Below are 21,717 nucleotides of genomic sequence, written 5' to 3'. Positions count from 1 at the left end.
AAAAATATTAGGCTAATATTCTAGTTAGAGAAGCACAAATAGAATCCACAGCAAGTCAGTTTCAGGGTCAGAGGGTTGTTTTGACATTTAGGAAATACTAAAACAGATTTTGGTCTTTAAATTTGTAAAACGAAAGTCTTTCCTGACCTCAGATCTAATTTGCCAAGTTTTAGCTGTCCACAGACTTTTCTAGCTAAGCTAGAATTGTCAGAAAAACAGCATTGTTGTGGATAAATTGCCTCTGGATTTTTAAGATGGAAACATGATAGACTCTTAACTATGGCATGGTTTCTGACCAATGCTTTGTTTCTAACAGGTACGCCTCTCACAGTCACTAACTCAAGAGGCAACCCCATTATTGTTACTTATTACTGGATGATACATTGCCAAGTATTGGGAAACCCAGCAGCTTGAGATGGCTGTTTCATTTGTATTTTTGTTGCTTTATTCGCAACAAATTAATGAAAATAGGAACATTAGAATTTCAGAATAGATCTGCTCTAATGAGCTCATTTTAGCACACAGGAACCCAGGTATTTTCTCTTGTTTTTGATCAGTGTTTGTACTCCTCGCATTGCCCTCTGTTCCAAGTATAAATGGAAATAATTTTAACACTGTATCTGATGAATGGGTGGGCAATTGCAGAGCTCAGATAAAACACATTGTAAGATGCAAACAGTTTGAGACAACGACTCCTAAATAACCTGTAAGATGAAGTGGGCTACATGCATGTATGGAGCATACCCTTTCTTCACAGGCTTTAGTGAAACAAAATATATGTCAATGCTCAAGTATCTAATTTTCAAATGGCCATTGACTAACTGTCAAAGCAACAACAATTTCCCCAGAAACAAAGCCATGCATTGCTCCTCACTGTGGGCTATTTCCATGCCATATTTTCCTCTTTCACAACCTTTGCCCTTTTCATGGCTCAAGCTATTGAAAAAGGTTGCAAGGTCATTGGGCTTTTTTTAAAAAAACGGGACAGGAGTAATTCTCTCCCTCACCGCCCACCACACACACTCGCCACTCACTAAAAACAGCCGGACCACTTTTGCTCAAGCTTTCGAAAAATAAAAACATTTTAAAAAACATAAAAAATCACCTTTCAGTTCAAAAGGTGATGGTTTTAGGAAGTTATTAGTGACTGAAAACAAGGAGGATAGAATGACAACCATCTGGAAACCTTCTTTATAGTGGCCGCTGCTGCTCCTGACACAAGAAATCAATGTTCTTATATAAAGGTTGCCCTGCTAAGGAAACTATACACAGTGAAAACTCCTTGGACTGAAGCAGCAGCAAAGAGGTTGCTGCAATGGTTCTGTCTCAAGCAGGCTGCATTTATGCATCTGTATTATTAAAAATGTGCCAGCTCTAGCACGCTCACAGTATGGGGCAAAGTGCTATAGTTACAGGTAGGAATGTGTCTTTTAAGCTGCTTCACTTACTAGATTTTGGCTTGTTCCTCCTTTGGGGGTGGGGTGGGGTGGGGGGAATGCACTAGGTTGGATTTATTTATTGATTTTGGAGGCGGATGTTTTGTAAGTTCTAGCTGGATTTTAGTGAATAGGAAAGCAGGGAATTTGCCAGCCTGTTACTCAGTCACACAAACTACGGTCTTTCTAGGACATAGAAGATGCTTACAGATCCTTCAGAGTAGGTCTTAAAAGATGCAACTCCTTCTCCAAGGAGGGATTTATCTCCATCAGATTAGCAAACTCAATTATTTTAACTTTTACTCTCTCTCTCTTGTTTTCTCCATCCATTCATCTCAATATATCTCCTCTGGTTTACCTATACCCCAAATCACATGATCTAAAACATGCCAAGACGTCTCATTGCACCTCAGCCTGACACCTCTTGGTGTGTGAGATATATATGTACTGTACAGTCATAATACAGTACAATACAATAACAACATTCAGCATTTAAAGTACTGGGTACTTTCAATACATGGATCTCAAAGCAATTAAATGTTATGGGCCAGAATGTTATGATCAGAAGTTTGTTTGCAAAGATGCACAAGTGAAGTTGTTGGAAAAGTGCAAAAAGCATCCTATCCCTCCATCCCTGAGCAGGAGCTGGCCCTGACTGCAGTCTTTGTGTGCCACTGAGGCACACACATTGCTTTTGGTGAGAAATATTAACAGCACTAGCCGCTACAAAAGGGGAGAAGAGGAAGAGAGCCATGGCCCACCCCTTCACCATGGTTGGCAGAGCAGGCTGGCCACAGAGGGGAGAACACACCATAGCCTCTGAAGGGGTTGTGTGGCCTTGCTCCCCCTAGGTGCCTGAGAGCTCTTGGAGGCATGTGCCTCCCTGAGACGCACTGCCTCCCTGAACCCCCACTCTGACAGTGTGCAATTTCACATCATCCCTGATGTGGGGCTGGGGCTTAAATTAATAATTTAGCTGTAACTGATTAAAGTTGGGTCTAGTATGTGACTGTAAAAATGGCATCGTGGGGATCACATTTACTGTATCTTAGTGACTCCGGATCAAATGGTCTCAAAATACACATTAAAAGATGTCCGTCCCCCCCAATAAATGCTGCATACTCATCCTGAGAGTCCAGATTCTGAAATCAAAACTTAGGTAACAATTCTTTTGATCATACATAAGGCAGAATGGCATTCTGTACCTGCTCCTAGAGTCATTGGTTCTCCAGAGCTAACAAGAGTAAAGAATGGTGCAGTCTTATCAGTAAAGCAGATAGGACTCTCTATATGCAGAGAGAGCACGTCTGTGGAGTAAGAAGGTACTGGTTTTGTAGACACTTTTCTGAGCATAACTGAACTTTAAGCCTCATATTCTGGCGAGCAAAGTCATGATTATCATTATCTTACAGATGAGGAGAATGAGGCATGGAGTTGCAAGGTGAAGAGATTGGTCTAACATCAAAGAGGGACTTACTATTAGGGCTAGGATTAAAATATGAGTCTCAGACCCCTGAGCTAACCATACGACCATACTGCTTTTAATAGAACCAGGTTTGTCTTCCCATTATTGTACCTTTTCTTCTTCTGTCTGCCCAGTACAATCACCTGAGAATACTTTAACACAGTGGTTTTCAATCTTTTTTCATTTGTGGACCCCAAAAAATTTCAAATGGAAGTGTGGGCCTGTTTGCAAATCTTAAACATAGTCTGCGGACCCCCAGGGGTCCATGGACCACAGGTTGAAAACCACTGATCTAATACATTTCTCTTCATATTTCTAAAAATGTCATGACAATATTTCTGATTTCTGGAAATAAAGATGTGACCTGTCATGATTTAAATGACTGCCAAGAAAACATGTACAGGTCATAATGCAGTGGCTCTCAAACTTTTTTACTGGTGACCCCTTTCACACAGCAAGTCTCTCAGTGCAACCCCCCTTATAAATTAAAAACACTTTTTAATATATTTAATACCATTGTAAATGCTGGATGCAAAGCGAGGTTTGGGGTGGAGGTTGACAGCTCGCAACCCCCCATGTAATAACCTTGCGACCCCCTGAGGGGTCCCGACCCCCAGTTTGAGAACCCCTGTCATAATGGCAAATAATATGCCATTTTACTAAAGCACTGAAGCAATTAGGAAACACGTAAAGTAACAGAGCAGAGATTTCTGCAGCTCAGCTCCTCACCCAAGTCAAGGAGTGGTGAGATTATATTAAATCACTGGCAGAGGTTTCAGCCAATAAACTATTGTTACTGAGTTACCAATTTGATGATATCTTGAATAACAGTCTTCAGGTCATGTATTCAGGATCACCTTTTCAACCTCATTAGCCTTCAGCTGGGTGGTGGGAGATGGGAAGGCGTATGCACAGGTTTAACTGGGGACAAAATTATTTGGAGACAGTGGGTTGTACACTTGTAACTGTGGGTATAATTTGGCACATGGAACATGTTACCTACTGATAATGTGTGAGATGGAAAGCAGAGCTTGATTTCAGAGCCCATGGTGAGTTTATGGGGCTGGTGACCTGCTCATGAACAAAACTGACATTTCCTGTTGTGTCAGGTTGCAAACGGGAATGCTACAGATTTGGAAACTGTGTCCGACCATATCCGGACGGAGAGACTACTCCTGGTTACTGATGAATGATCTCCTCAGCTGGTCTGCCAGACTGTTGTGGACACCCAGAAGCTGGGAGGCTTTGAGGTGGCGATAAAAAAACTCCCAAAGCAGTATTGCTTCTTGGCACAGAAGCGATGATCTGACCCCTCCCTGTCTGTTCACATACAACATTGCCACTGCATTGTCCGTATGAACTAGTAAATTCCTTCCCTTGATGCAGGAGAGAAAATCATGACAAACTAGATGAATGGCTCTTGACTCTCTTACGTTTATATGGAGAGCTAAATCCTGGCCAGATCAGAGACCTTGAGTCTTCAGAATTCCCAGATGGGCTCCCCAACCCACGGCAGAAGCATCTGTAACCAGAGTCAAAGTTGGCTGTGGGGAAACAAAAGGAACTCCCACACATATGTTGGATGGGTACATCCATCAGTCCAAAGAGGCTAAGACTTCTGTGAGCACCTGAACCAGCATATCCAGTGGATGACGCATTGGGGAGCATACTAAGCTCAGCCAGTTCTGCAGCTTCCCGAGACACAGCCTGGCATTCTGAACCACATAAATCCATGAGTCCATGTGCCCAAGAAACCTGAGGCAATTCCGTGCTGTCAAGGCAGGATGGGATTTTAGGTCTAATGAAATGTCCAGTACTTTCTGGAACCTGGTATGTGGAAGGAATGCCCTGCCTCCCACAGAATCCAATAAACTCTATAAACTCTATTTTCTGAACAGGTGAGAGGACTGACTTTTCTCCGTTGATCAGCAATCCCAGTTTATCGAAGGTGGATTGGATCTTGGCCACACTGGATATCACCGAGCTCTTGGATTGTCCTCTCTTCTCACCAACAAGTCGTTCAGGTATGGAAACACTTGAACTCCTGATTTCCTTAGGAATGAAGCCACAACTGCCATTAATTTTGTAATAACACCATGGGGGCCGTAAATAGTCCAAATGGCAGGACTGCAAATTGATAGTGGGATTGGTTGACCATAAATCTGAGGAATTTCCTGTGGCATTGATATATTGTTATATGAAAATGTGTCCTTTAAGTCAAGGGCACCAGGATCTGGGGATGGGGGTGGGTAATGGATTCCAGAGTGACCATGCAAAAACTTTATGTATTTGTTCAGCTCTCGAAGGTCTAGTATGGGTCTGAGACCTCCTTTTGCTTTTGGAATTAAGAAATAACAAGAATAAAATCCCTTTCCTCTGTGCAGAGGAGGAACTTCCTCTATGGCTCCCAACAGGAGGAGAGATTGTACCTCTTGAAGGAGAACTTTCTCATGGGAGCGGTCCCTGAGAAGAGATGGGGAAGGGGGGCAAGATGTAGAAATAAACTGAAGCATGTATCCCGTTTCCACCATGCTTAAGACCCACTGGTCTGTAGAGACATGGGTCCAAGCACTTAGGAAATGGGATAGCCTGTCAGAAAAAACAAGGGTAGGGAGAGGCTGGCAAACTGCAATCTGGAAAGCTTCCCTTGACAAGAACCTAAAACTAACTCCTTAGTTTTCCCAGTCTGTCTGAATGAGCATGCAGTAGATGAAAAAGGAGGTGATGGTGGTCTCCTTCTGTAACTTTCCCCTTTCCTCTTAGATTGGTCCTGGTGGGAAGGTGAAAAGGAAGCATAATGGCAGGACAGTTGTGGATGGAACTGCTTCTTCTTTGTGAAAGGAGTGTAAATAACCAAAGACTTGAGTGTAGCACTAGAGTCTTTAAGGCTATGAAGCTTGTCATCAGTCTGCTGTGAAAAAAGAATCGGTCCCTCAAAAGGGAGATCCTGAATGGTTTATTGGACCTCCTGAGGAAGACCTGATGACTGTAGCGACAAAACATCTATGCATTATAATGGCCAAAACCATGGCTTTGGCACCAGAATCCGCACCATTCAATGCAACCTGAAGCAAGGTCCTAGCCACCATCTTTATCTCATCCACTACTGTGATAAATTCTTGTCTTGCCTCCTCTAGCAACTTCTTGGTAAATTTTACAACATTGTCCCAGAGATTACCTAGTAACAAGGCAGCGTGGTTCCAGTGGGCAACTTTGGTCACTAAAAAATTAATCCTGCAAAAATGGAAAAGTCAATCTCCACCAAATGTTGATGCCTCGATCAGCGATATGGCTGACCTTGCAGCTAATGAATGGCTGGCATTCTGCAGAAAGGGATTGCCTGAAAAATTCAAAGCAATTTGGACTGACTTTTTAGAGGTCTATGATTAAAGGAGATCCTGAAGACAGATATGTCACTTCCCCTCCCCTCTCTTTATCCTAACCCTCTCTAGTTCCTTTATGTATTATGATGAATCTGGTATTTTGGTATATTTGTTGTATTTGGAAAAAATTATAAAAAATTATAAATAATAAAACATTGTGTCCCAGAAGGAGAAATCATAATGTCCTAGCAATGCTTGCTGATTAGAATTCCAGAGTTGTAGTCCAGCTGTCGAAAAAGCTTTTCTGCCAAAAAAACCTTCAAGCTTCTTTCCATCTTTTGATTTCGGGCAGATGCCTGCTGACCCTAGCATTCTCTTTTGTGTGTAATCATGTTCAGACCCCAGTGAGGGGACCTCTGCTCAGTCCTTTTAGCTGTAGGGGGCAGGGAAGATAGTGTTTGCCACAATACTTTTGTGGGCTCTGATCCAGAGTAGCCTCATTTATGAGGAGTGGCACTTGAGAAGGCCCACAGGTCCCAAGATATCAACCAATCTGTGTGAGTTCTCCTGAACTACTTCCACCTGTATATCTAGGAAGGACGCCACCCTCTTTAAGAGGCCCTAGTGAGCTTTGTAACCATTCAGGTGAGGAGAGGAAACACCAGGCATTGCCTTCTCGAATGATAAGGAGGAGGAACCAAAGGCTGGCTGAGGTGGAGCTTCCCCCAATTTCTCCAAAGGGGGATTCACTGAGGCAGAATACCTATGACTGGTATCAAACTCAGTACTGGGAGCAGCTTTCTTGCAGTGCAGCTTCATGATGTCTAGTGGAGGATGTAGAAGGGGAGGGTATGGTCAGGATCTGGAGACTGGAGGAAACCCCCATAAGTTCCAATACAGCCATCGATATGGCACAAGAGACCAATTTTTTCCTGATCATGACTCCCTACTAGCTGTCCAATGCAGAAGCTCTACTGAATACCAGGGGTGAAAGCCCTTCGGAAGAGAGTGATGGCTAACATGATATGGCTTTTACCCATAAGATTAAACGTCCAACTCAGACGACAAACTTGAGTCATCCAACCAGGAAACTTGCCTCTCAATGCTATCATAGAAGGTGATACTACAGTGTCCAGAGGTGCCCATGGTAGCGCGATGCAATCCCATGTTCTGAGTGTCCCTAGCCTCTGCTTGCCAGAAGCTGGGAGTGGACGACAGGGGATGGATCACTTGACTATTGCCTGTTCTGTTCATTCCCTCTGAAGCACCTGGCATTGGCCACGGTCAGAAGACCTCTGGTAGCCAACAAATCCGTGAAAGCATCTGTCAGTACCAGGCAAGGTAAGAACATAAGTATGGCCATACTGGGTCAGACTAATGGTCCATCTAACCCAGTATCCTGTCTTCCAACAGTGGCCAATGCCAGATGGGTTGCATCTCAGCCCATCCTGGCTAGTAGCCCACTGATGGACCTATCCTCCATGAACTTGCCTAGTTCTTTTTTGAACCCTGCTATAGTCTTGGCCTTCACAACATCATCTGGCAAAGAGTTCCACAGATTGACTGTGCGTTGTGTGAAGAAGTACTTCCTTTTGTTTGTTTTAAACCTGCTGCCTATTAATTTCATTGGGTGACCCCTAGTTCTTGTATTATGTGAAGGAGTAAATAACACCTTCCTATTCACTATCTCCACATTATCTTTCTTTTCCAAGCTGAAAAGTCCCAGTATTTTTAATCTCTCCTTGAACCTCATGGGCAAAGCCAGCACTGAGAGACTCAGCAGATCGCATGCCATGGCATATGCCTCAGGCGTTGAAGGCACAAAGAGAATCTTTGCAGCAGCTGTTTCTGAACCAAAGATGATGGCATTGCTGAACAGGATAGTGCATCCTTAGAGATCCATCTCATTGGTACTGGTACTGGTACCGGTGCCGGAGTCAATGACCCTGCCTGAGGTGCTATCTGTACCAGGGACTGCCTCAGCAGGATAACACTCTACATTCCTCCCAGCTTTTCTCCTGGACTTTGGTGCTGGGGAATTCAATCTTCTGGATGATGGGTCCCTCGATGCAGTCTTCTGGTGCTTCTTCTTTGGTACTGGAGAAGAAGACTGGAGACAGGACTCTGCCATGACAGGAGTAGCACTTGTAATCAAAGTAGAGGTGCTTGGTGCCCTCCCCAAACCGGAATGCTCTGAGGGTGGGAGCAGAGCTGCCTCCATAAGAAGGTGCTTTAGTGTGACCTCCCTATCCTTTTTAGTTTCAGGCTTAAAGTTCCTGCAGATTTGGCACCTGTCCCTGATATGAGTTTCTCCTATGCACTTCAGAAACCTGGAATTAGGGCACTGACCAGCACCTTGCAGCCCATGCAGTTTGAAGCTTGGGGACTGAAGTATGCACCAGCACTGGATGTCAGTATCCCAAACCAGTGGGAACAGAAGTGTACAGTAAATACGCTAATAAAACAAGAAACCTACTAGCAGAAAACTACACTAAGACTATAAACTATCAACTGTTAACGAGTGCCGACTATACTATCGCACGGCAGCATGAGGCAGCAAAGGGCACATGTGCCACCTTGACAGGTACTCTAAGGGAAAATCTCCAACACTAGTGCACTGGGCATGAACACACCTGAAGTGGAATGGACATGTACAATCATTCAAAGAAGAACAGCTCTTTACTTTCAAACTGAACATATACGATAAGGCAGGGGTTCTCAAACTGGGGGTTGTGACACCTCAGGGGGTCACGAGGTTATTACATAGGGGGGTTGCGAGCTGTCAGCCTCCAGCATTTATAATGGTGTTAAATATATAAAAAAGTGTTTTTAATTTATAAGGGGGGCCACACTCAGAGGCTTGCAATGTGAAAGGGGTCACCAGTACAAAAGTTTGAGAACCACTATGATAAGGAAATCAGTGAGAGACAATAAATATGAAACTCCACTATGTCATATTTAGAAAGTTGTGTTTTAGAAAATAATTGTACTTTGAAGCATAGGATAAGGAGACATAAGACATGGGTTCTAATCCTGGATCTGCTACTACCTTCTCATATGACCTTTAGCAAGTCCCTTACATCTCTGTGCCTCAGTTTTCCTGTTTGTAAGATGTGAATAACAACACTTCATTAAGTCACAAGGATGTGACAAAGCTTAATTCATTACATTTTTGTAAAGAGCTTTGAGATTCACAGAACGATGCTGTTATGCATGTGCAAATTATCATTTTATTACAGTATCATATTAACAATGCTATAGTTGAAGTTGAGATGAGACTGTCATACTAAATCCCTTCCATTAGTTGCTTATGCCACTCCAAAACAGTTACCTTTTGGTCAGACACTTGTCATGCCTTGTCTCTATCCAAAAGTGACTTTTTAGGAAAGTTTCACAAAAATCCAGTTAGCCGTTTTTGAGTCATCCTATTATGTAAAAAATAGTTTCCTGCTGTTAATTTTTCCATAAGCTTTCCGCCCTTAAACATGCTTGTGTAATTAAAATATGGCTTTGTTTTAAAACATCAAACTTGACATATACATGGTCCCGAAAGAGAAGTAGCAACTTTGCCATGTTTGAAAGCATTTGGTTTTGAAATAAAGTTATTACCATTTTAGAATAGCTAAGTGAGCATTTACTGCCTTAAAGATTCCAATATGCTCTGTGTTATGATTTTCAGATTGTAGCCATTAGTGAATCTACTGAATTGTGTGAAGGATGAGAGTAGAGGTGTGAAGTTAGACTTGCAGGCTATTTACTCTGGAGGGAATTCTGTGTCACTGCGCAAGTGCAGAATTAATGTCCCCCGCAGATCCCTCCCCCCAGAATAATTTATTCTGACTGGGAGGTGAAGGCAAGCTGCAATTACACCTTTCACTCACCAGAGGCTGATGTGGCGCCAGAAGAGATGGCAGCGGTCTCACAGGCCAAAGCAGGCAGCTGTGGGGAGTGAGGGGGCAGAAGCTGTCTTCCTCTCAGTGCCCTGCCCACGGGGCCAGGTGAGGAGGCATGAGATATGGGGGGAAGGAAAGAGTGGGGCACACGGGGCTGCTGGCGTGGGGTCACACAGACTGGGTTTCAGAATAGGTAGTGGAGTGGACAGACGGGGATGAAGGCACAGGAGCTAGGGGGTGACAACATTGAGCCAGGAGCTGAATGGGAGTGGGGGTGCAAGGCCACATGGGACAGGGGTACAGGGAGTGGCTGAGTGGGGGTTCTGTATTCATATGCCTAAAAAGGAACCTATTTGTAAAAAAACCCAACAACATTTCCCGAGTCTTTTTTGTTGTCTGTATTGTTACAGACATACTTGCTCACCAGTATTTTGAAATAAACTACCAAAATAATTGAAACCGGAGTGATTATATGATGTTATTTTGACAAATAAAATATGCAGAATTTTGCACAATTTTAAAATATTGTGCGCAGAATTTTTAATTTTTTGGCACAAAATTCCCCCAGGAATTTGAATTATCATACAGAAACCTTATATAGCCTCTAAAGACCTTGGAACTGTTACTTACGTGAGCAATCAACAGCACCACCCTTTCTCCTGAAACAAAACCCCTCTATAAATTTTCAGTGTGTCATCTCTGAAAGAGTTTATAACATTTTAAAACTAGCATATAAAAATCAAATAATGATAAGTACATTATTTGAGTGCATGCTGGGATGCATAAATTATTGACATAAGAAGTTGCAACTAAAAGGCCAGTGGCTCAGGGCATGAAAAGAAATGGCCTAGTGATCTGAATAACCCTGATGTTGTCTGAAAACTGAGCAGGCTTATTCTTTGGCTGGAGATGATCTGAAAATATCAGGTATTCTAGGCTTCATGCTATTCTGTGATGGTAATGGCGTCACTTGAAGATTTTGAGACTCATTTTCCATTGTCATTTACATCTTTGCATGGTGGGTGTAAAACAGTACCAGATCAGACTGGTGGCATTTTGCATTCACTTTATACAGTCATAAATGACAAAGCAAAGTGCCAGGAGGGTGAGAATCAGCCCCTTAATAATTAATTTAATGTGAAATGTTTTAGATTTTGATTTCTTACCTCGTGGACTAACCTGTGGTTATGGTGTGGTATCACAGTGTTGGAATATTAGTAATACCTAAAACAGATTAGATTGGATTTGATAGATGACTTGGGTTTGATTCTTGATCCTGTTTTCTCAGTCCTACAATATAAGAGCACATGTATGATACACAATGTGGGACAAATTGTGGCTTTTCAGCCACTGAACAATCTGAGGGCCTCAGCTGGAATTCCTCCTTCCAAGGGTGAATGGCAGCTGCAACACTTGTGCAAGAATGCAACATGTGCTGCTCTCTGGCCTTATCTACACTACCGCTGTAAATCGATCTAAGTTACACTACTTCAGTTACATGAATAATGTAATTGAAGTCGATGAAGCTAGATCCACTTACCGCGGTGTCTACACCATGCTGTGTCGACAGGAGACACTCTTCCACTGACTAACTTTACTCTTCTCGGGAAGCTGGAGTACAGGAGTCGATGGGAGAGAGCTTTGCCATTGACTTAGTGGGTTTTCACCAGACCTGCTAAATCGACACCGCTGCATCGATTGCAGTAGTGCTGATCTAGCTGTAAGTATAGACAAGCCCTAGGTGTGGGGTTGAGCTCTACTAATCTGTGTATACAGCTGCTCCCTACCCACCTCAAGGAGAGTAGTGGCGTTGGTGACGCTAGACCCTTACAGTTCTTGTCCTTCCTGAGCCTGATTCTTCTTTTGTTTATGTGAAAATCATGAGAAATCGCTGATGTCAATGGAATTACAAAAGGTGTATGTGAGAGGAGAATCTGGCCCATCTGGGCACAAGGTGTGCAGTTATGCCTGGCTGTTGCATAGGGGCAAATATATATGTGTGTAAGAGAGAGAGTGAGAGAGACTCTTGATGCCCTCTCTCCCATTTGTGCTGTCACACAGGGTTGGCACAATCTGTCTCTGTATGTACATCAGTGTTTTGGCTTTATATATCCATTAGATTATGAAGTTTTGTATGTGTGTTCTGAACAGCGCTAAACACATTATTGGTGCTTAGCAAATAAATAATCTCCACAATATGATTATAGAAAAAACAACAGTTCCTTCTCACCTTACCATCTTTTCTAAAAGTAGTATGTCACATTGCCCAGCACAGAGCATGTGATCATGTAGTGAAAGACCTCATGGAAATGAACACAGTTTACAGGGGCAGAGGTAAGGTTGCTGTGGGAACCTTAACTCTGAATTTCCTGAGTTTAGTGAGATTAAAATCCCAATCTCCACATTACATCAGCATAATTTTTGTGTGTGCGCATATCACGTGGTCTAAGCCAGTGCATTGTTTCTAAATGCAAAGGTACATTTGTGTGTGTGAAAGGGCGTCTTTTCACATTTTGGCAACTATGAGCCACTTAAAATAGTTCTGATCGACAGTGTCAGATTTTTAGCCCCACCAACATAATAAAATCAAATTAAAAAAACACTGAGAAAACAAACCAACCAACCATCAACCCTATCGTACATTATGTGCTCTGCAGTTCTGAGCCTCAGTAACAAGACAAAAGGAGACTGAGACTTTGTCATTCACTAGCTGTTAATAATCAAGAGAAGATCTGCCAGACAAGCTCTTTGAGGGCTCTGTCTGTCTCGGCCAGGTAGATGCTGCAATACACAAAGGACTTCACACGGGGAGAAAGAAAGAGTGTTCATGGACAATGATGCAGCTTTCTTAATTAAGATTTTCATTACTGATACATACATTAAGGGTTTGCAAATGCAAGTGCCCAAGCACTCTCATGTACAGGTAGATGTCTCTGATTCTATTGTAAGGCACTAGGCACACTTTTGCAAAATCATCATGAACATTCACCAGCTAAGGCTCAAAATCTGCTCACCTGCCCTTTGCCATGAAGACAATGAAAAATAACAAATGATATTTCACTTGCCTATCAAAACAAAATTAACCCTCTCTAGGTGAGCAAACAAATGGAATTTTGCAAGACTGGATATTGAAATGGATTCTGATCTCACTTTCGCCTGTTTTATGTTGGAATAACTTCAGGGGCTTCAGTAGAATTATTCCTGATTTGCACTGGAGCAATGTCAGTAAGACCTGAAACCAGAACTGTTAAATGTGCCCTCTTGTAAATGCTGCAGTGTGTGAAAAGTACCAGATATCCTACTGTTAGGGACACACAGGTTCCATAAAAGCTAGATGTTGTGATGCATCCTTATACAAAAACAAAAGAAGAAATCTTATAGTGCAGCTGCAGTCCCTACATTATACCAGATATCTGAAAGCTGATCTCGCTCTTACAGTAGTTTGCTTTGTAGTTACATTAATCATCTTGTTTTGTGTGTAGACGGGGAGGTGTCTAAAGAGGTGCAGTTGGAATTTGAACCCAGATCCATATTCAAATTTTACAAATGGCCTTCAACTTTACAAGTGACTGAAACAGAACTATGGACATGAACAACCCAGAACGGTATGGTGTTTGAAATCTGTATCTAGCTTCTATTTTGTGGGTTTGAGTTACTCTAGCATGGGAGGTTTTGCTTAAAGAATCAAGGTATCATCTGCTTAACAAGTCAAAAATTGAAAAATAGGAACCACAGGTTTGACATTGTTGATGCCATAAGAGACAGGAATCAGCTTGTTGAGATGGGTGAAAACCAGACATGCATGCATCCTCTGGGTACCACCAGAAAAAATTGCCATTGGGTTGTCCTCAGAAAATTCGGTGTTGCTTGGTGGGCACTCTAATTATTTGAAAAGTATTCCCGGAGTATGAACTAAATGCCCACATGAAAGAGAAAAAAAGAGAAAGAGAAGAAAGTGGAAGTGAACAGGAAACTGGGGAGAAGAAAACATTGTTTCTTCGTATGCTGTGGATCTTTCATCTCTAAGATTCCTATTCCCAGCCTCTAAATAAAGCAACTGTCACCAAGTGTGGTTTGCAAATGGATCATCAGTGACACCCATACAGATGTGTGCATCTGTTTGATTGTATATAGGCAGCCGGAAGGCAGATGGATTTTTTTTTTAAAGCAAGAGGGGTGGAGAGGAAAAGGAAATTGCTGAAACACTTTTAAGAACTAATTTTTAAACATGGTACCTTATGTAGGACACCCAGAATAAATGTGGAGGCTCTGTTTGGCACTTAGGTCTTTGAGTGGGTATGTGTACAAGTGCCAGTTTGAACACCCAGATGTGAGATCTGGAGCTCCGGTAAAGGCAGTTATATCTGCAAATTGGGATTTTCATGGTAACCAGAACTCAGTGTTACTCGTCTTTACTGCCTCTGTTTTGCTTCATGTCTACAGTATAAATTATACAGAGATAGGTGTCCAATATGAAATTAGTCAGCACTGACTGCACTAAACAGGGTTTTTTGGTCTGTAAAAATGTAGCAGCAGCACTACCAATGTACTCAGGGTGGTACTGTGGAATCTACTTGTGCGATGGTTGACAATATAGGTAGAGAACAACAACAGGCATGCCAGATCCAAGATAATTTCCCACTACAGCGAAGACACTACCCTGAAAACTACAACATGGCCTGCAGTCAAACCACCTGGCGTTATGATCCCATCAGCTCTAACAAACGAGGCTTAATATTTGGATGGAAGATCTCTAGGTTGCTGCAAGCAGCACTGCCAGTGATTCAGCAAGTGGCCTTCTTCCATCTGAGTCTAGAAAAGAATGCACCAGTGTGGAATAAACGAGGACTGGGAAATCAGATTTTTTTTCTCTCTCTCTTCTCCCTCCCTCTATCTCTTTCTTTGCTTCCTTCTTTGGTTCCTTCCTAAATCTAAAATCTTTACCCACCCTGAATTTTCCAGATTCAGATCCAGATTTTGCAGCTGTAGCCTGTTATGTTTCTGTGCACCCTATAATCCAAATACCTTCAATAAATTCAATTACATTACTTGGATGAGAGATAACATACAACAACATCTCAAGGAAGCACCATCAGAGGGCTCCTTATCCTAAGTTGCTGCCCAGGCCACTCCTTAGGTTCAGTCTCGTTCAAGTTGAACAGATCCAGTTTTGGGCTCCACAACCCGGGGTTTCAGAGGAACAGTGATAGTCAGCACAGTCTATAAAACTACATACACTGAAGAGTCTGTCTCTACTTTTCATCCTTACATTAACTTCTAGTTAGCATTTGCCATTATCAATCATTAAACAATTTGAAAATTCACACTTGAACGAACGATATAGCCAAAACCCTAGAGCATACATTGGTTCCCTCTTTTGAGTGGATTTCTGCAAGGACTTCCTGGCTAGATTATCAGAATCTAGTCTTACTAAGTTGCAATAGGTAGAAAATCATGAGGTTCATCTTATTTTTTTCACAACACTCAGTTTTCTCATGTAATCCTGTTGCTTAAGTGCCTTCAGTGGTTACATCTTATGGTGGAGAATTCAATTTAAGGTCATGACCCTTGTGTTTAAGGCCCTTCATTTCTGGAGTGCCTTCTTAGTCATATGATGTGATTTCTGTACACATACCAGTATAAAACCTCTACTGTTTTTAATTTGTTGCTTGTCTCACCATTTCTTCTCTTTGCAAATGCCACATTAAGAGAGACTGCCCATGTGCTCCCTTTTCAGAGCATTCTTTCTCTTCAGAAGATAGTCAGTAATTGGGAAAGGTACTCTTCATTTTCTATCCCAAAATGTTGTATAGTATTACCATCCACCTTAAGCAGATGCTCCATTTCCTCTCCAAAGAGCTGAATTTCAGAGGTGGATGGAGTGATTCTCGGGAATAGTTTGTATATCAGTTTATTAAGCAACCTGGGATACTTCAGGAAGAAAATTACTAGATACTGTAAGATTTATTATACTATAGCCCTTTTGTCATGCAAATGCTCTTTCACTGATTCACAGTTAAGGACAGTTGGCCTTGTTGGTCATATCCTCCTGTCAGATCCTGGTGAAAGTGCTAGTGTATCTAAATGCTCAACAACTCTGATAAACAGAAAGATGCTTTCTAGCAGTTTTTATGTTGTGACCATTGCTACAGCTTTTGTTGGCTGTTACTGGCGCATTCGGTCTGCCTCATATTTCCTGAATTTGCTGAAAGTTAGTTTGTCATTAAATACACTGATTCTTAACCTGTAAATCACCCTATTCAGGAATTCTATGCATTAAACTAAATCTAATAATCCTTGGCACCTCCATGTTCATAGAACTCCAGATATTCTGATGATTGTTACAGCAGATGTTTCCTGTTGGGAAATCAATAGGGAAGAATGCTTATGGGGGAAAAAGATCCACTGAAAGATATTATCTTGAAGAACATCAGTCCTCTCAGCCATAAATAATTATGTCTTCACACATAAATCAGGCACAAAATGAAATTAATAAGCAGCAGGTTTAAAACAAACAATTTCTTCATACAACGCACAGTCAACCTGTGGAAGTCTGTGCCAGAGGATGTTGTGAAGGCCAAGACTATAACAGGGTTCAAAAAAGAACTAGATACATTTATGGAGGATAGGTCCAGCAATGGCTATTAGCCAGGATGGGCAGGGATGGTGTCCCTAGCCTCTGTTGGCCAGAAGCTGGGAATGAGCGACAGGGAATGGATCACTTGATGATTACCTTTTCATTCCCTCTGGGACACCTGGCATTGGCCACTTTGGTCTGACCCAGTATGGCCATTCTTATGTTCTTAAACTAAGAATTCACAGATATTAAAAGAAATCCTATCAGAACATAAGAAATGACATCAGAACATATGGTTCTGGCAAGGGATTTCTGGCAAAGAAGGGTCTCTTTGTCTAAAAACCCTATATAATGACAGAAGTTGTGGAATTTAGTTGGGGAATGAAACTGCGCATCCCACCAGTTGCAGTGAGGAAGAGACACAGAGCCAGCTCTTCACCTTACATCAAGGGTGGTAATGTATCTATTCTTTCTGTATTCTGTATAGTGCCAAATTAATTTCTGATTGATAATCTTTGATTAAATAATGCATATTGACCCTGTTTTTTGACAATCTCGAATAATCATTAACTCCAGACATGCAACAGTGAGGACTTCTGTTCTCATGTCAAGAAAGATTGTGTGACCCTTGTGAGAGACAACGTGGTCTAGTGGACTAGGAACCAGTAACTCCTGATTTTTAGTGCTGTCTCTATCACTGACTTCCTGTGTTGCACCGAGCAAGTCACTTATGCTATGTCTCAGTTTCCTCGCCTGTAAAATGGGGATAATGATACTAACAAACTTCACAGGAGTGTTGAGAGGGATAGCTAGTTGACATTTGTACAAAACTCTATGCTACAGCATGCTGACTATAGGATAATTAATTGATGAGCAAGTTCCAGCAGCATGGAACACACATATGGATATCAGAGACTATTTTAGTATCATCTGTCTGATATAATGAATAGTTATGCTCAGACACTGGCCACTAGCAGTCTGGAACACTGCCAATTGTGTTTTGATACACATATCATTGACCATCTGACTGATGATTTTCATATCTATGATGAGGTCAACAGGTTGCCACTCAGCTTCCTTTAGGTCATCATTACTCTACTAGAGAGGACTTCATGAAGCTGTGGAATAAATGGCATTTTCACAGCAGGACATTCAAAAAGATATAAGGGTCATTAACACCTTCCAGCATAACAACACCCCCATCTCAGCTCTGCCCATTCTCCCAAAAGAATTGAAATGTCTACACCCTGAATAATTTAGCTTCAAGAAAGAAAGAAAGAAAGAAATTAAAACGTATACAAGCTTACATATTTATATATGTCCCTGAAATAGAGAGAGATGAGAGGGTGTTGGGGGGGGGGGGAGGAATGAAAGGAACCTCAGTGTGTGCAACAAACTCCGCCTACAGACACACTAAAGTGTGCGACTCTCTAGTGTTGCAGATTAGGAAACTGAGGCTTAGAGAGGGGAAATGACTTGCTCACCATCACATGGTAAGTCACTGACAGAGTGGGATTTGAAGCACAGAGCTAGTTTATATAACAGAACTATAACAATGATGAAATGGTCAACTACAATAAATGCTGATGCCATGTGGTCCCCAGTGTTTCCATGAATGGCTTCTGATGCAGAAAGGATTAACATAAATGTACACATTTGAAGCCTTTGAGCATCATTCATACTTTCTATCGATACTCTGAAGTTCTGCAGTGACAACAACAGAATTTGTTAGGGGCCATTATGAACCAGCCCTGTTGGACAAATACATGATGGCAAAGGGCTGGTGGGACTTTAATCAATTTCCTTACTCAGTCAAATAAATGTCACATTACACGTAAGCCATACTTCATTTTTGAAGGCCTCTGCGCCCCTTGATGTACAAGCCTGGCACTGCTACTAACATAAATAGGAGCTCTACGCATATGCATAGACTCCTACCTATATGTAGCAAATACACCAGAGTGAAAGTGGAGCAGGACATTGTAATTTATGAGTATGGGACACCTTATAATGAAAGAGAAAGAGGAAAGGAAAGAAATATGGGGACCACATAAGCATAGGCAAATTCATCTGCATACGAGTTGGCACTGTCATACCACTTTGTGCAATAATCATATCATATCTCTGGCTATAATTTTTCCTATGGGAAAAAATGTTCCATTTTTCCCTCAGCAACATGGCAAATGTTGTGAGTCAACTTTAAATCTCAAAGTCACATGTTGTAATGTTTGATACCAACCAAACAACACTCCGTAGGGTGCTAGAATGTTTCAGCACACACCTGAAGAAATTAAGAATTTCCACTCCCTTTTTAGTTCTACTTTGAAAAATATTCCCAGAAACAAACAAAAATAACTTGTGTATAAACTTGCAGATGTAAATGCTTCCCGCAAATTAATAAAGAGCTGCTTGTTACATTGTTTTTCTTCCAAACAGTTCTTTAACATTCAATTGTTTTTCCACTGAACAAGTATTGGACATGGGTTTAGGCTGCAAAAGTAGAACACATCTTAAAACCCCCAAAGTTTGGATATGGAGTTTTAGGCCTAAATGTTCAACACCCAGTAATTTTGCATTCCCATTTAAGATATCTAAAGCCCCATTTTCAGAGGTGTCGACTTCAGTTGAAGTCAATGGGAGCTGCAGATTCTCAATGTCTCTGCAAATCAGGTTCAAGGGGTCTCAAGTCTAGCACTCAAACTGAGACGCAAAAAGTTAGCAGACACTTTTGAAAATTTTGTCCTTAGTTCTGGCCTATCTCTAATTACCTGTTACAATTATGACTGCTTGGCAGTGCTAAGGTTCCTTATATATTGTATTAAGACGTCTTACTGTTTTACAGAATCACTAGATTTCACAATGCCAATGTATTATGAAATATTAGGAAAATATAAACTTGTTTAATTAAAAAAATACCATATTCTAGAACTTGGCAACATTTGTAAAAAGCAAACCTCAAACCATGAGAGAATTTTACATTTTTGCTGCCCCAGATCTCAAAAAACAACTCCCTAAATTAAAGCAATATTTTTTTCAACGAAAAAAAAATCACTGAGCTGACAACTTACATACCAACGACCAAGCCCAAGTGAAAAGCCATGCATAACATAGGTTTGCAAAGGAAACCACTGATAGATTTTTTTTAACTCTAGCATTGTTGGGCAGAAATGACCCGTAACTGTTGATAGTGGGGGGCCCCACAATTTAAAGCAGCAGTTTTTCAAATTTTTTGAGCAGAGCCCCCCCCTTTGAGTTATAGTTTTTGTTTGCACCCCCCAAACCCAGGAAAAAAATGGTGAGTCAGGGTAGAGGTGGCGTTCCCTCCCAGTCCTGCCGGGCTGAAGCCCAAGCTGTCTGGCATCATCACTCCCCCTCTCCTCCCACCCCGAACGTTCCTCCACACCCTCTAGGGGGTGTGCCCCAAAGTTTGAAAACCTCTGATTTAAAGGTTCTGGTGGTAAGCGGCAGGGCATATGAACCCTGGCAGAAATCTGGAGGGGCATGTGACCCCATGTGTGCCACCACGCGTCGCCTCTATTGTTGGGGCATGCTAAAGAAACTATATTACGTACACTAAGACTTAGTGAAAACTATGCTGATGGTCAGTCATACACATTGGTGTCAATATAAGCAGTGAGGGTTCACATACTGCTGCCAACTTTGCAGTTGCAGGCGTTCCAGGTCATGAAGTTGTATCCCAGCAAGCACAGGTTGAAATGCTAATGAAATATTTTCTGTATCTGTTCCAGTCCTGGATGATGTGGAATACAAGCTGCTTTGTGCTGAATGAGAGCTCTGGGATGGGATAATACCCATTAGGAAATCATGGCAGGCTTTCCCCATATCTAACAGGAATCCTCCATCCATTGCCTCCCTAATTCAATCTAGAAATGCACACACCACTTCTGCACATGCTCCCTATTCTCCCCATCACACAGTGGAAATGAACCATTCTGAGTCTTACAAACTGATGCTGTACAGAAGTTTGGGACAACTGGGTAGAACAAGGATACACACTGAATATCAAGCCTTGCAGCCAGAGAGGCCTAGAAAATACTTCACAGGGGCTTCAGATTTGCTTGAATGGGTCCTGAATAAAACACATGACTCTTGTCACTGAAAGGTACAAAATGCTGAGTACTTACATGAGACACAGAAAAGGTTCCTTCAGGAGAAGAGCACAAACTGATCGTCAAGGACCTGAGGGGAAAACAGGAAAAACAGCATGAAGAAATAAAGCAGGTATAAATAAGCTAAATGACACCAAAATAAAAAGGAGACCCAGGAGCCGCAGGGATTCTTGCAATTCCTGCAGAAAAAATACATTTTTCACTTCATGGATCACATAAACCTTGCAAGCTCAGAAATTATCAGAACCAGAGGACTGGATAGCTCGGGGGATTGGTAATAGGCTAAGGAACCTTTCATCCCTAGGATGCTAGTCTGAATCCATTCCAAGTCAGCAGAGATTCAGTGATGTTACCATCTGGTGGCTATTCAGTTGCTTATGTGAAACAAGATGGTGGTCCCTGTGGACAGGTGTTCTCTTCACAAAGCCCACCACCATAATTGGCCTCCTTGTCAGTAGTCTCAGCAGAGAGGTTAAGGATTAAATTGGCCACAGAGTGTGAACTCCTCTTCTTGGCCCTAGATACAGTTCCTGCAGGTCAGAGGTGAGGCACATTATGGGGGCAGAGTGGTGAGGAAGCTTACACTACAGCTGCTTGTTTTGTGGATAAATAGTGGCATGTCAGTCTCTTCTGTTTTTGGCCTAAAATTGATGTGTTACCTACAGCCTTAGGAGAAAAGAGATCTCTGCTTTGAGAGAGAATGTTTGGGGGAACTATTGCCTTCTGGTAGTCTAAGTACTTAGCATAACACAGAGTCTCTGGATTTACCTATCTATGTTATGGATTATCTGAGCTATACTGTAAACCTATTGTCCAGGACATATTAACATGGAATGAATTAATGAACAAGATGAGTCAAACCCTGCTACTCTGATGAGTTGTTCCAAATGGAT

Source organism: Terrapene carolina, unplaced genomic scaffold, assembly GCF_002925995.2.
Source record: "Terrapene carolina triunguis isolate 2854851 unplaced genomic scaffold, T_m_triunguis-2.0 Scaffold242, whole genome shotgun sequence".
Lineage (NCBI taxonomy): Eukaryota > Metazoa > Chordata > Testudines > Emydidae > Terrapene > Terrapene triunguis.
Note: the sequence above shows the minus strand (reverse complement) of the source record.